At 42.7% G+C, this 13,282-nt stretch overlaps 1 protein-coding gene and 1 non-coding gene across 3 annotated transcripts in view; one reads left to right on the forward strand and one right to left on the reverse strand.

Annotated features, from left to right (window-relative positions):
* ITPR2 (inositol 1,4,5-trisphosphate receptor type 2) overlaps positions 1-13,282 on the reverse strand; it is a 584,772-nt gene that overhangs the window by 44,006 nt on the left and 527,484 nt on the right. The window lies entirely within an intron of this gene.
* On the forward strand, positions 11,512-11,584 carry TRNAG-UCC (transfer RNA glycine (anticodon UCC)). The gene has a single exon. It is a non-coding gene; the product is annotated as a tRNA-Gly (tRNA).

Here is a 13,282-nt window from a genome sequence, read left to right on the forward strand (position 1 = left end):
CATCCAAGTGCACCAGCCCTGAGCACCCTGTCTCATGCATCAAACCTGGACTGGTGATCTATTTCACATATGATAATACACACGTTTCAATTCTATTCTCTCAAATCATCCCACCCTCACCTTCTCCCACAGAGTCCAAAAGTCTGTTCTTTACATCTGTGTCTCTTTTGCTGTCTCGCATATAGGGTCATCATTACCGTCTTACTAAATTTCATATATATGCGTTAATACTGTATTGGTGTTTTTCTTTCTGGCTTACTTTGCTCTGTATAACAGGCTCCAGTTTCATCCACCTCATTAGAACGGATTCAAATGCATTCTTTTTAATAGCTGAGTAATATTCCACTGTGTATATGTATCACAGCTTTCTTATCTATTCATCTGCTGATGGACATCTAGGTTGCTTCCATGTCCTGGTTATTGTAAACAGTGCTGCGATGAACAATGGGGTACATGTGTCTCTTTCAATTCTGGTTTCCTCGGTGAGTATGCCCAACAGTGGGATTTCTGGGTCATATGGCAGTTCTATTTCCAGTTTTTTAAGGAATCTCCACACTGTTCTCCATAGTGGCTGTACTAGTTTGCATTCCCACCAACAGTGTAAGAGGGTTCCTTTTTGTCCGCACCCTCTCCAGCATTTATTGTTTGTGGACTTTGTGATAGCAGTGATTCTGATCATCATGAGATGGTACCTCACTGTGATTTTGATTTGCATTTCTCTGATAATGAGTGATGTTGAGCATCTTTTCATGTGTTTATTAGCCACCTGTATGTCTTCTTTGGAGAAACGTCTATTTAGTTCTTTGGCCCATTTTTGATTGGGTCGCTTATTTTTCTCCACTCCAGTATTCTTGCCTAGAGAATTTCATGGACAGAGGAGCCTGGTGGGCTACAGTCCATGGGGTCTATATAAGAGAGACAGGAAGTAGGATTCCTAACTTCTAATTAATTTTTAAAGCTCCTTTCCACTTTATTAGCCACTTTAAATAAAAGCAAAAGACACATATATAGGAAATGGGAAATGTATCTACTATACAAAAAGGAATGTGACTGGTCTTTATCCCTGCTTCTAGAGAGGGAGATTCTAATTTGACAAAAGTGTCTTTGTTATTCATAAGTCCCTCAGTGTTAAGAGATAAGATGCCTCAGGATGGGGGCTGGTCATCAGAAACACCAACTATGTGATTAGAGAGTTGGAGTTTTGAGTCAGTTCAAACTTTAGGGAGGGGAAGGGGGCTGAAGATTGAGTTCAATCATCTGGCAAATGCCACAAAAAGTCAACCATGCCTATATAATGAAACTCTGATAAAACTCTGGACACCAAAGCTCAGTGAAGCGTCCTGGGTGGTGAACACATCTCTGGGCCAGGAGGAGGAAGCACCCTGGCACCTCCACAGAGGGAGGGCAGTGGAGTGCTGTGTTCGAAACCCACCCAGATCTCATTTGGCTATTCTCAATCTCTATACTTTAAATAGAACTGTAAGGGTAAGTATGGTGTGTCTCTGAGTTTTGTGTGTCACTCTAGTGAATGATCAAACCAAAGGGCTCATGGGAAACTCTGAATTTATAGTCAGTTGGTCAGAAGTGTAGGTGTCCTGAGAACAACCAAAGTGCAGCTGGCATCTGAAGTCAGGGAGGTCTTGCTGGGGACCATGACCTGTAACCTTTGGGGTCTGGGCTAGCTCTGGTGGTTACCATCAAAGATATAGTGCAGTATAACCACTGGTTTGAGAATAGTATCCCAGATCACCACGGCTGTACAGGACAGCATGGACCTGGGGAGAATGACTTATCCACAGCCAGGTCCTAATGACAAGGGAGTCCTTTAGTTCCACCACCACTCTGCCCTAAACACTGAACAAATTCATGTAACTATTACATGTTAACATTGATTTACCAGGATAAAAGTTCTTAACATTTTAAGTTATTTGAATGAAAATATAGGATTTTCATTCAAATATCAATAGCAACACTAATAGTTTTAAATAAATCAACCTTTGTTATTACCACCAGTTAGCAAGCATGAATTTCATCTCTGAGTTTCATAACATCTTAAGTTTTGTCAATCCACTCTCCTGGACTCCAGTTTTGTTATTGCCAGGAACCATGCAATCATTAGCCTCTGGATTGATATCCCATTGTCATCATATGGGGAGTGAGCTGGCAACCAAAATTACTGTTTCCCTGCATGTTTTGGGGAGGGGTTAATTGTTAGTATGTCAGGCAAAAAGGTATTCTTCTAGTCACCCAAACCTGAAAACCTTAATCTTATTTTCTCTTGAATCCATGGTCAGCTAAGAGTTTTATTCTCAGGTGGAATTAGGGAGTCAAAAATCAGGTCTGGAAGGACCTCAGAGATGAGTTATTTATACACTTCTTTAATAGATACTTGTTTGAGAGGCTTTTTATTCCAGATGCTGTTCTAGGGACTGGGGAAACAGTGAACAGGACATTCAAGAGTTCAGTTTCCAGGGAAACAAAGACTCAAAAGTAAGTTAGCACACTCATTCGCATATCATTTCAGACAGTGCTGAGGATTTTGTAAAAATATGACCAGGTGCTCTTATCAAGGGCCTGGGGGCTTGGCCAGGAATGGGGATTTTAGTTCCTGAACAGTGGCATTCCCAGTGGAGGGAAAGCAAGAGACAAAGTTGGAAGAACGCGAAACCTCAGAAAGAAAAGCCAGGAAAGTTGGGCACAGGGACAAAAGTGCCCGGTTCCTAGGTGGGAGAAAAGGGCAACAGCCCGTCCTCGCTCTTGGTCCAGTCTTCGTCCCACCACAGCCTTCCTTTCCATTCCAGATTCCTTCCATCACATTTTCCATCAGAGTGATGCTCATCGGATTCCCTTCCTCCAGCCTTTTGCCCTTTCACTGCTGCTGCTGCTAAGTCGCTTCAGTCGTGTCCGACTCTGCGAGACCCATAGACGGCACCCCACCAGGCTCCCCCATCCCTGGGATTCTCCAGGCAAGAACTCTGGAGTGGGTTGCCATTGCCTTCTCCAACCATTTAGCCCTCATCTAATCCAGGGGTAGGTCCCCTTATGCGTTGATATCACTCCTCAGATCTGCTTCTTTCCTTTACACACAGCCAGCTCTCCCCAACCTATAGGAAAGTTGCTTATCTGCATCTCATCATATGTTGCTACCTGGTGTTATTAACCAATCTTTGTGACCATATATTATGCTCTCTGTATTAGGCACAGGCTTCTTGATAGCTGGGAATTCATCTGTCCTTTATCTGTGCTCTCCTACATGATCTAATCCATTGTTACAGACATGGCAGACACTAAATATAAAAGTTGTTGAATAAATAATTATTTCTTGAGCCTTGAAATGCTATTCTGATATACTTGATTTTATTTTTCATCATATAAAAGTTTATTTTCCTGAGTGTGGTTTGTATAATTTTTTTAATTGGAGGATAATTGCTTTACAGTGTTGTGTTAGTTTCTGCTGTACAACGTGGACCAGCTCTAAGTGTGTGTGTGTTTTATATATATATATATGTCCTCTCTTGAGCTTCTCTCCCAGCCCACATCCAACTAGTCTAGGTGATCAAAGAGCACCAAGCTGAGCTCCCTGTGTTATATAGCAGCTTCTGATACATATTTTAAATTTTAATGTAACATTTACTATGTGTCAGATACTGTATAAATGTTAATTTGTTTAATTATCATAAAAATCATAGAGGTAGAGATGTTTACCTATTTTTCAGATGAAGAAACTGAGACACAGGAAGATAAAAGTATCTGCATGAGCCCCCTGGTCTGTGTCTACACACCATGCGATGCTGTGTCATTCTCACATACAGTAGCCTTCAGTAGCTCCCTTGCAACACTCCCCGCTCTTACTTCATCCTCAGATACTTGCACACAAGTGAGTTATGTACTAGAGGACCAAGTGAGAAAACCATGATCCTCTCAAGTAACCGTACATTTTATCATTCCCAGTAATGTGAATGATCTTTGTACATATCTGTTGGCACTATGTCCTTGTCTCCTGGGTTGAGTGCTTCCAAATTGTTCTAGAACCTGAGCTCAGGAAACAGGAAGTCTCTGAGGCCCCGCAGTACAGGGACCCCCACCAAAACCACAGAGGTTTCTCAGAGGTGAGGCTCCAGGTCTTAGAGGGTAATTCATGGTCTGATACTGACCAATGTGGTCCTCCAGGGAACTCCAGCGGCATGGATGTATAATCCTGTGGACAGCAGACCATCTACCATCTAAGACCCAGACTCCAGGAAGGGTTGGGGGAGAGGTCAGTCCTAGAAACAAATTTGGACCACTCCAAACTACCTTCTATCCCAACTGCTTTCAGTTTGTAATAGAAAACAAACATTAACATACTCAAAATCTGATGAAAAGAAAATTTTAAATATTAGAGTTGTCAGAATTTTAGAACTAGAAACCACTTTAGAAGAGACTTTAGAAACCACTTCCATTCTCACTCTGAGTGAGAAATTGATGTGCATGGCAGTTGAGCCTCCAGGTCACAGGTAGAACCAGGGCCAAGGGCCTTTATACCACAGCATGGTACCCAGCTGGCTAGAGAGAATTCCTGGGTAATTGTCTCTTTGTCAAGTTACAAGTACCTCTGCAAATAAATCAGGCTTCCCTGGTGGCTCAGATGGTAAAGAATCTGATTGCAGTGCATGAGACCCAGCTTCAATCCCTGTTTCAGGAAGATTCCCTGGAGAAGGAAATACCCACTCCAGCATTCTTGCCTGGAGAATTCATGGACAGAGGAGCCTGGCAGGCTATCATCCTTAGGGCTTCAAAGAGTTGGACATGACTGAGTGACTAACACATGAATTTGGCCATTTTTTGATTTCAGATGAACTGGTGTTTTCTTTTTAAGTCAGTTGTGTTTGAAATCCTAATCAATAATCTCACAGAATAACACTAGGAATCCTTTCTTAAGAGTTAATAATGACAGTAGAGCCCCAATGCAGAAGGAAAGTGAAACTCAGGATATTCTTTCTAAAGGGAAATGTGTGCTTTATATTAGAACTTTATCAAATGCTGAGAAAAAATTTAAAAAGTGATTACATGACTGAAAAATGCTGTAAATTCTTCACTTGAAGAAGCCTAAAAGGTGCTCTTTGGAAATGAAACAGACCTTCCTATGGCTCCCACCACAGAGCCAAGATAAAGGCAAAGTTTTCACTCGCCCCACCCTTTCCCCCAGGGGGAACTTGAAGTAATCCAGACAAAATCTGTTTTCCCAGTGCTTTGTTCTGACTCAGTGGCAGCTCCTAGCTCTCTTTCCAAACAGCCCAGCCCCCAGGTCCTGCTAGTAGGAGCCTCTCCTATTAGCATCACACCACAGCTCTTTGTGGAAAGATCTGGCTTTCCCAGTGGCTCAGATAGTAAAGAAACTGTTTGCAATGAAGAAGACTCAGGCTTGAACCCTGGGTTGGGAAGATCCCCTGGAGTAGGAAATGGCAACCCACTCCAGTATTCTTGCCTGGAGATTTCCATGGACAGAGGAGCCTGGAGGGCTTAAGTCCATGGGATCACAAAGAATTGGACAAGATTGAGCAACCAACACTAAAATCACTTATTAGACTCAAATGAATTCAATGGTTCAAGCAATATTGAGTGAGTTCCTGACTTTCAGCTTAACAAAAAGGAACAAATGGCAGAAGGACTTGAGTTTGGGTCAGGTCACAAGATAGGAAAGTCCCTCTGCCCAGCCTGTTCTGAAGATAACATTCATTTTGTAAAAACCATCCTGACTTGTTTAGGATCTGCCTTCTGCTTTAAACAGGAAATTCCATGACAGGACACATCTGTCCTGCTCTCCTCTGTCCACCTTTCCAGGAGACATCGTAGTGCCTAGGACATGGTTCAGTTCAGTTCAGTCACTCAGTCATGTCCGACTCTTTGTGACCCCATGGACTGCAGCGTGCCAGGCTTCCCTGTCAATCACCAACTCCCAGAACTTGCCTAAACTCATGTCTGTCCAGTCGGTGATGCCATCCAATCTTCTCATGCTCTATTATCCCCTTCTCCTCCTGCCTTCAAGCTTTCCCAGTATCTTTTCCAATGAGTCAGTTTTTCACATCGGGTGGGCAAAGCATTGGGGTTTCAGCTTTCCAAAGAATACTGGAAATTGGAATACTGGAAAATTGAAAATTGGAATATTCAGTCTTTCCAATGAATAGTGAGGACTGATTTCCTTTAGGATTGACTGGTTTGGTCTCCTTGCTGTCCAAGGGACTCTCAAGAGTCATCTTTAATACCACAGCTCAAAAGCATCAATCAGTGCTCAGCTTTCTTTATGGTCTAACTCTCACATCCATACATGACTACTAGAAAAACCATAGCTTTGACTAGATGAACCTTTGTTGGCAAAGTAATGTCTCTGCTTTTTAATAGGCTGTCTAGGTTGGTCATAGCTTTTCTTCCAAGGAGCAAGTGTCTTTCAATTTCATGGCTGTAGTCACCATCTGCAGTGATTTTAGAGCCCAAGAAAATAAAGTCTGTTACTGTTTCCATTGTTTCCCCATTTTTTTGCCATAAAGTGATGGGACTGGATGTCATGATCTTCATTTTCTGAATGCTAAGTTTTAAGCCAGCTTTTTCACTCTCCTTTTACTTTCATCAAGAGGACATGGTAGGTAGTAGTTATTGAACAAATAAATTGACTATTGCCTGATCTCTAAGAGGAACGTGGTGCTGAATGCGAAAAGAGTTTGAACGTTAAAACTCTTAATGCTATGAATCTGCAAAACAGTATTTAAATAGTCACATTATTTGAAAAACATCTATTTCTGCTTCATTGACTACACTAAAGCCTTTGTGTGGTCACAACAAACTGTGGAAAATTTTTAAAAGAGATGCGATTACCAGACCATCTTACCTGTCTCCTGAGAAACCTGTATGCAGATTTAGAAGCAACAGTTAGAATTGGACATGGAACAATGAACTGGTTCCAAATTGGGAAAGGAGTATGACAAGGCTGTATATTGTCACCCTACTTATTTAACTTACATGTAGAGTACATCATGTGAAATGCCAGGCTGGATGAATCACAAGCTAGAATCAAGATTGCTGAGAGAAGTATCAACAACCTCATATATGCAGATAATACCACTCTAATGGCAGAGAGCGAAAAGGAACTAAAGAGCCTCTTGATGAGGGTGAAAGAGAAGAGTAAAAAATCTGGCTTAAAACTCAACATTCAAAAAATTAAGATCATAGCATCTGGTCCCATCGTATCATGGCAAATAGAGGGGAACAAGTGGAAACAGTGATAGATTTTCTTTTCTTAGGCTCCAAAATCACTGCAGACAGTGACTGCAGCCATGAAATTAAATGACACTTTCTCCTTAGAAGAAAAGCTATGACAAAGCTAGACAGCATATTAAAAAGCAGAGACATCACTATGCTGACAAAGGTCCCTATAATCAAAGCTATGGTTTTTCTTGTAGTCATGTATGGATGTGAGAGTTGGTCCATAAGGAAGGCTGAATGCCAAAGAATTGATGCTTTTGATTTGTGGTGTTGGAGAAGACTCTTGACCTTGGACTGCAAGGAGGTCAAACCAGTCAATCCTAAAAGAAGTCAACCCTGAATATTCATTGGAAGAACTTATGCTGAAGCTGAAGCTCCAATACTTTGGCCACCCGATGTGAAGAAATGACTCATTGGAAAAGACCCTGATGCTGGGAAAGATGAGGGCAAAAGGAGAAGGGGGCAAGAGAGGATGAGATGGTTAGACAGCATCACCAACTCAATGGACATGAATTTGAGCAAACTCTGGGAGATAATGAAGGACAGGGAGCCTGGAGTGTTGCAGTCCACAGGGTTGCAAAGAGTCGGACATGACTTAGTGACTGAACAACAGTATTATTTTAAGAGGCCAATGTTTTAAGTAGAAGTGGAATGATCAAATATTTGTTGACCAGTGACTAGGAGTCAGACACCATGTTAGGTACAAGGATGGATGTGATTTTGTTGAATATATACAGGAATCATGGTAAAGAGGAGTAGGATCCCCATTTATAGGTGAGGAAACAAGATTCAGAGCTGGGGCAAATTATCTCAGATGCTATTGTTTCAGAACACCTTGATCTCTAAATCCTCATAAAAGTAACTGATTGCATAGACATGACATTAAGTGACTCATCTTTGAAATCCAAGTGCTGAATCATTTTTGTAAAATTCAGCCATTATTTTTCAGGAATTCCCTTAGATAAAACTAGTCCAAAATCCTATGGAAATTAGCTTGCCTGATAACCTTACCTAAAATAAATGTAGTGTTTCAGCTTAATTGCTGTCTTGACTAATTACTCATATGGGGCATAGGCTATGCCGGTCTATTAAAAACCATTAGATAGAAGCTGTGTGGCTTTACGGTATATAGTTCTCATTCCCACAACTTACATTTTGATGGCATCTGTTACTCTCTGGAAGAAAGCCAGAATTTCTGAGTAAAATGTATCAGTCCTAACAATGTGGACATTATTATTCCAGAAAGCCAATTGAGAATTGAACAAGATCTTACGGTAATGACCAGAACTGGGAAACAAGAATTTTCTTCAGCACAGCGGGAAGAAGTCTTTTTATTAAGGTTAAGAGAATCAGAGATGTGAACATCCCTTTATAAGGTTCAAATAAATACCTTGGGATGGGTCATAATTCTAAGAGGTTTCAAAGAGGCTTAGATTGAATGAAACCCAAATAGCTTTGCTCTAAACATTTGGGTTTGCAGCATAATTCTATCCTGAAACTTACTGATCAGTGTTGGGTTATAAGATATGCACAGACTGACCAAAACACTGCTCAGTTTGCTGGCCAATGAAAAATTAACTTTGTTTTTTGGTGCCCTCCTAGCAAAATTGTTTTTCTCTTTTCTGGGTTCACTTTTTGATGAGTAAAATCTGGGTGGCAGGTTCTAGACATTTTTATTATTGTTAGTTGTTATCAGTATTAAGTAGGTTACAGTTCTGTGTCTAAAAGCACGTGCCTGTCAATTACGCACTCTGTGTAGTCTCCCTTGGAAAACTTTATCCAAATTCAGCTATCGAGTATATTCCATGAGGCATAAGCTTTATGGTCATTTAACAAATCTTTATGGAGTACCTACCCTATACCAGGCATTGTTCTGTGCTCTGGAAATCTCCCCGCTGTGATAGTTGATCTTTCCTAACTCCTTGTGGGAACTGGAGACCCGTCTATTCTGTTTCTTACTGGACACATGCACTTAGAAACCCAAATTGTTCCTGTGCCCTTGGATACCATGAGGCAAACTGAGCTTATCACACCTCCTCAGCTGGCCCCCGATGAACTGGTGGGAGTTGGGTTGGGCCCCACTGCTACCCACAACTACCCAAGACTGAGAGCTCCTTCCTCTTGCCTTCAGAAAGTCTTCTGCCTGAATCTTTTCATCCTCATCATTTCTTCTCAGTCCCCAGTGGCATTTCATACCAACTCCCATCACTGCTGCTAGGTAATTGTTTCCTTGCTCTATGACGGCCCCTTGAATACATTTCCCACGCTGTCATGGAACATACTTTCTAAAACGCACAACTGACCTTGTCTCTTTGGCTTAATAACTCTGAAGGGCTTCCCTTAGCTTTTAGGGTGAGGTAAAGACTTCCCTGGTGGTTCAGAAGGTAAAGCTCATCTGCCTACAATGTGGGAGACCCGGGTTCAATCCCTGGGTCAGGGAGATCTTGGAGAAAGGAAATGGCAACCCACTCCAGTATTCTTGGAGCAGGAAATGGCAACCCACTCCAGTGTTCTTGCCTGGAGAATCCCAGGGACGGGGTAGCCTGGTGGGCTGTCGTCTCTGGGGTCACACAGAGTCGGACACGACTGAAGCAACTTAGCAGTAGTAGCAGCAGCAAAGACTTCCAAGCACACAAGGACCTTGTGATCTGGCTCCTGGTTACATTTCCTCCTGGACAACTTCACTCTTTCCCTAGACAGGCCGACTTGCTCTCTCCACCTGCTCTCTCCTAATTTCCTGACTCACTCGAGCATCCAGGCATGACCTCGTGAAGCCTCCTTGCCCAGGCCGTCTGCTCCACCGCAGGCTCTGCTGATGTCTTGCATCATTATCACTTTTTTATTAGATTCCTCTGTCTGCTGTATTTCACCAGTGCTTCTGGAAGGAAGTTACGGTCTCTGCCTCAACCCTGACTCCCCAGGCAGCCTACTAAGCATTCAGCCTGTGAGCCTGTTTTTATTGGATGAACAAATCTTGAAATGATGAAAAAAGATTTGTTGGTCTGCATTTTCAAGACATTTTGGGTTATGCCTCAACTATTACAGCTTAAAAACTAAGGATTCTAATTCCTTAAAACAGCAGTCCCCAACCTTTTTGGCACCAGGGATCAGTTTTGCAGAAGACAATTTTTCCACGGACTGGGGGTGTGGTGGGGGGTGGTTTCAGGATGATTCAAGAGCATTACATTCATGGTGCACTTTATTTCTATTACATCAGCTCCACCTAAGATGATCAAGCATTAGGTTCTGGAGGTTGAGGACTCCTGACCTGACATACATATTGGAAAAGCAGGAAGTGCTTTTTTCCTTCCAAAGGATGCTTTTTGGTTGGTGTTTGGGTTTGTTACCCTACCTTTTCTTCAACACTGAATTTAATATATATTTGATCTTGGTTGTTCTACCTGATTCTTCACTAAGAGATAGCAAAGCTAAAGTAAAATCATATACACAAGTCCCAGAAAATGAGTGTTTGGATTCTGGTTCAAGTCTTATTGACTGAGTACCATGGATAAGTAATGAGCTTCTCTGAGTCTCAGTGTACAGAAAATGAGTATAATTAAATAACATGCAAAGCTGCTGGCACACAGCATACATAGAATTCATCTTCTTTTTCTCTGCTTATCCTTTCCCTTTAAAGATACACACTTCACCTGGAATATATCTTCCTCCATCCCTCCTGACCACATCCTCCTCATTTTTAAGGTCCAACTCTCCTCCAAATCTTCTCTGTGCAGTTGTCCCTGGAGCCTTCAGCCAGAAAGGGCTGTCCTGTCACTGGGGCTCCAGTGTCTCAATATCTTATTCCCTTTGTTCAACAGATCTATGCCAAATGCCCACTATGTACTGGGCATTAATTTCGGGGCTGGGAATCAGTAGTGAAAAAAACAGATGTGGAAAAGTCTGAGTTGTAGTGGAGAGGAATAAACTTGCTAACAAGTATAAAAACAATATTCGGTCAGATGAGTGTAAGTGCTCTCACGGGTAATAGGAAAGGAAGTACCTGGAACAGGGATGTCAGAGAGGGTGCCAGGCATGGAAAGAGCTGGGGGACAACAACTGCAAGTGGAAGGCACCCACGTACCAAGGCTCTGACCCAGCAAAAGTGTGGCATTCTCAAGGAAAAGAATAGGGTCAATGTAATAGAACTGTCCTGGGCTAAGGAAAGTGGATAGAATAGGACTGGTGAAGTAGATATAAGGGGGGCGAGGAAGATAGCCTGCATTTTATTCTAAGTACCACTGAACAGCTTTAATAAATCAGGGGTCAGGGACTTCCCTGGTGGTCCAATGGTTAAGACTCTGCACTTCCAATGCAGGGGACGTGGGTTTGATCCCTAGTCAGGGAACTAAGATCCTATATACTGTGCATTGTGGCCAAAAGATAAAAATAAATAATTAAGTAAATAAATCAGGGGTGCACTGGTATACTTTGTTCTAAGATTTCTCCAGCTGCAGTATGTCTGAACATCTACTATCTCTCTCACAGGAGTTCTGATTTGCACTATAGTTTTCTGGTGATTGGATTCCCTGGTGGCTCAGATGGTAAACTACCTGCCTGCAATGTGGGAGACCTGGGTTCAACCCCTGGGTCGGGAAGATGCCCCGGAGTAGGAAATGGCAACCCACTCTGATATGCTTGTCTGGAGAATTCTGTGGACAGAGGAGCCTGGCAGGCTACAATCCACGGGATCAAAAACAGTCAGACACTACTGAGCAACTAACACTACACTTTCCGGTGAATACAGCTGTTCTATTACCCGGTAGTTTTGTAACGGCAGTAATGATGTTTTATTCTTGTTTTCATCAGTGCCTCATGCACAGTCTTCCCAGTAAAATGCTTGTCAAATTAAATGACAATGTCCCGTAGCTTCTTTCTTGCCTACCACTGTAATAATTGTAGTTGCAACCCTTCTAATCTTTGCAGGAAGCATGCCATTGGCAGCCAGCTCTGAACAAGGAAGGACAGTCCTATTTGTATTTCTCTCAGGCCTTCCTGCCATTGTAGGCTTGTCCGCTGACTTCCTGTCTTCTGGCTCAGTTACTCCTGGGCCCGGCCTGCAGGGCACATTCGTGGTTCCTCTTCTGTAGAGCGTGAGGTCTGTGCTGGAATCCCGCCCTCAGAGAAAGCACTGCTGGTAGCTTTATATAATGAACAGCATCACAGCACAATAGCACGCATACTGGCCACTGCATGTAACGGACACAGCATCCCTTCCTGCTGGCCGTGCCATTTGGGAGTTAGTTACCAGTCCTCTCTAAGCCTTAGTTTAATCCTGTGGAGAGTTGGGATAATCATAACAGACTGCCACCTAGGGCTGATCCAAGGCCTTTAAGATCATGCGTGTCACTCACTTAGTACAGCACTGAGCACACAGCACTCATCAAATGTCAGTTTCTATGAGTCACATTAATGCTAGTATGCAGGATTTCATTTAATCCTCATAGCATATTACTTACTATAGACAGGGTTAATATTTAGCTGGTTTGCATAGATACGGCCTTACTAGTTGCTAAAACTATTGCAATATTCCCTAGTTTCCAGATTACCCACTCTCTCAAGCCCTCCAAGCCCTGCTCCCCTCCCCACGACCCTGCAGCTTTCTCTGCCCAGCTTCTTTCCTTGGGATCCCTGTCCGCTTCTTCACCTCGTGATCTGGCAGCTAATGGAACAGGATTCCGCAAAGCAGGAGGCCTCTGAGATCCAGGCACAATTCAGCTCACTCAACTCTGAGCGTTGGCTGGCTGACTATGCTTTCTTCATCGACAGGTAACGTGAAGTGCAGAAGGAATCAGGAAAAAACATGGGTCTTGCATAAGGGAATCCTAGCAAATCAAACTTCAGAATCTGAGGCCCAGGTTCCTTCTATGACATTGAGCTTCTCCTTAGAAACTGATTAGAAAAACTAACAAGAGCCATTTTGGCTTCTTGAACTTTGAGGACTATTACCTGGACACCAGGGGCTTTCCCGGTGGCTCAGCGGTAAAGAATCTGCCTGTGATGCAAGAGGTGTGGTTTCGATCCCTGGGTCTGGAAGACACCCCTG

The sequence above is a fragment of the Bos mutus genome, chromosome 5, assembly GCF_027580195.1.
Source record: "Bos mutus isolate GX-2022 chromosome 5, NWIPB_WYAK_1.1, whole genome shotgun sequence".
In the NCBI taxonomy this organism is placed as follows: Eukaryota; Metazoa; Chordata; class Mammalia; order Artiodactyla; family Bovidae; genus Bos; species Bos mutus.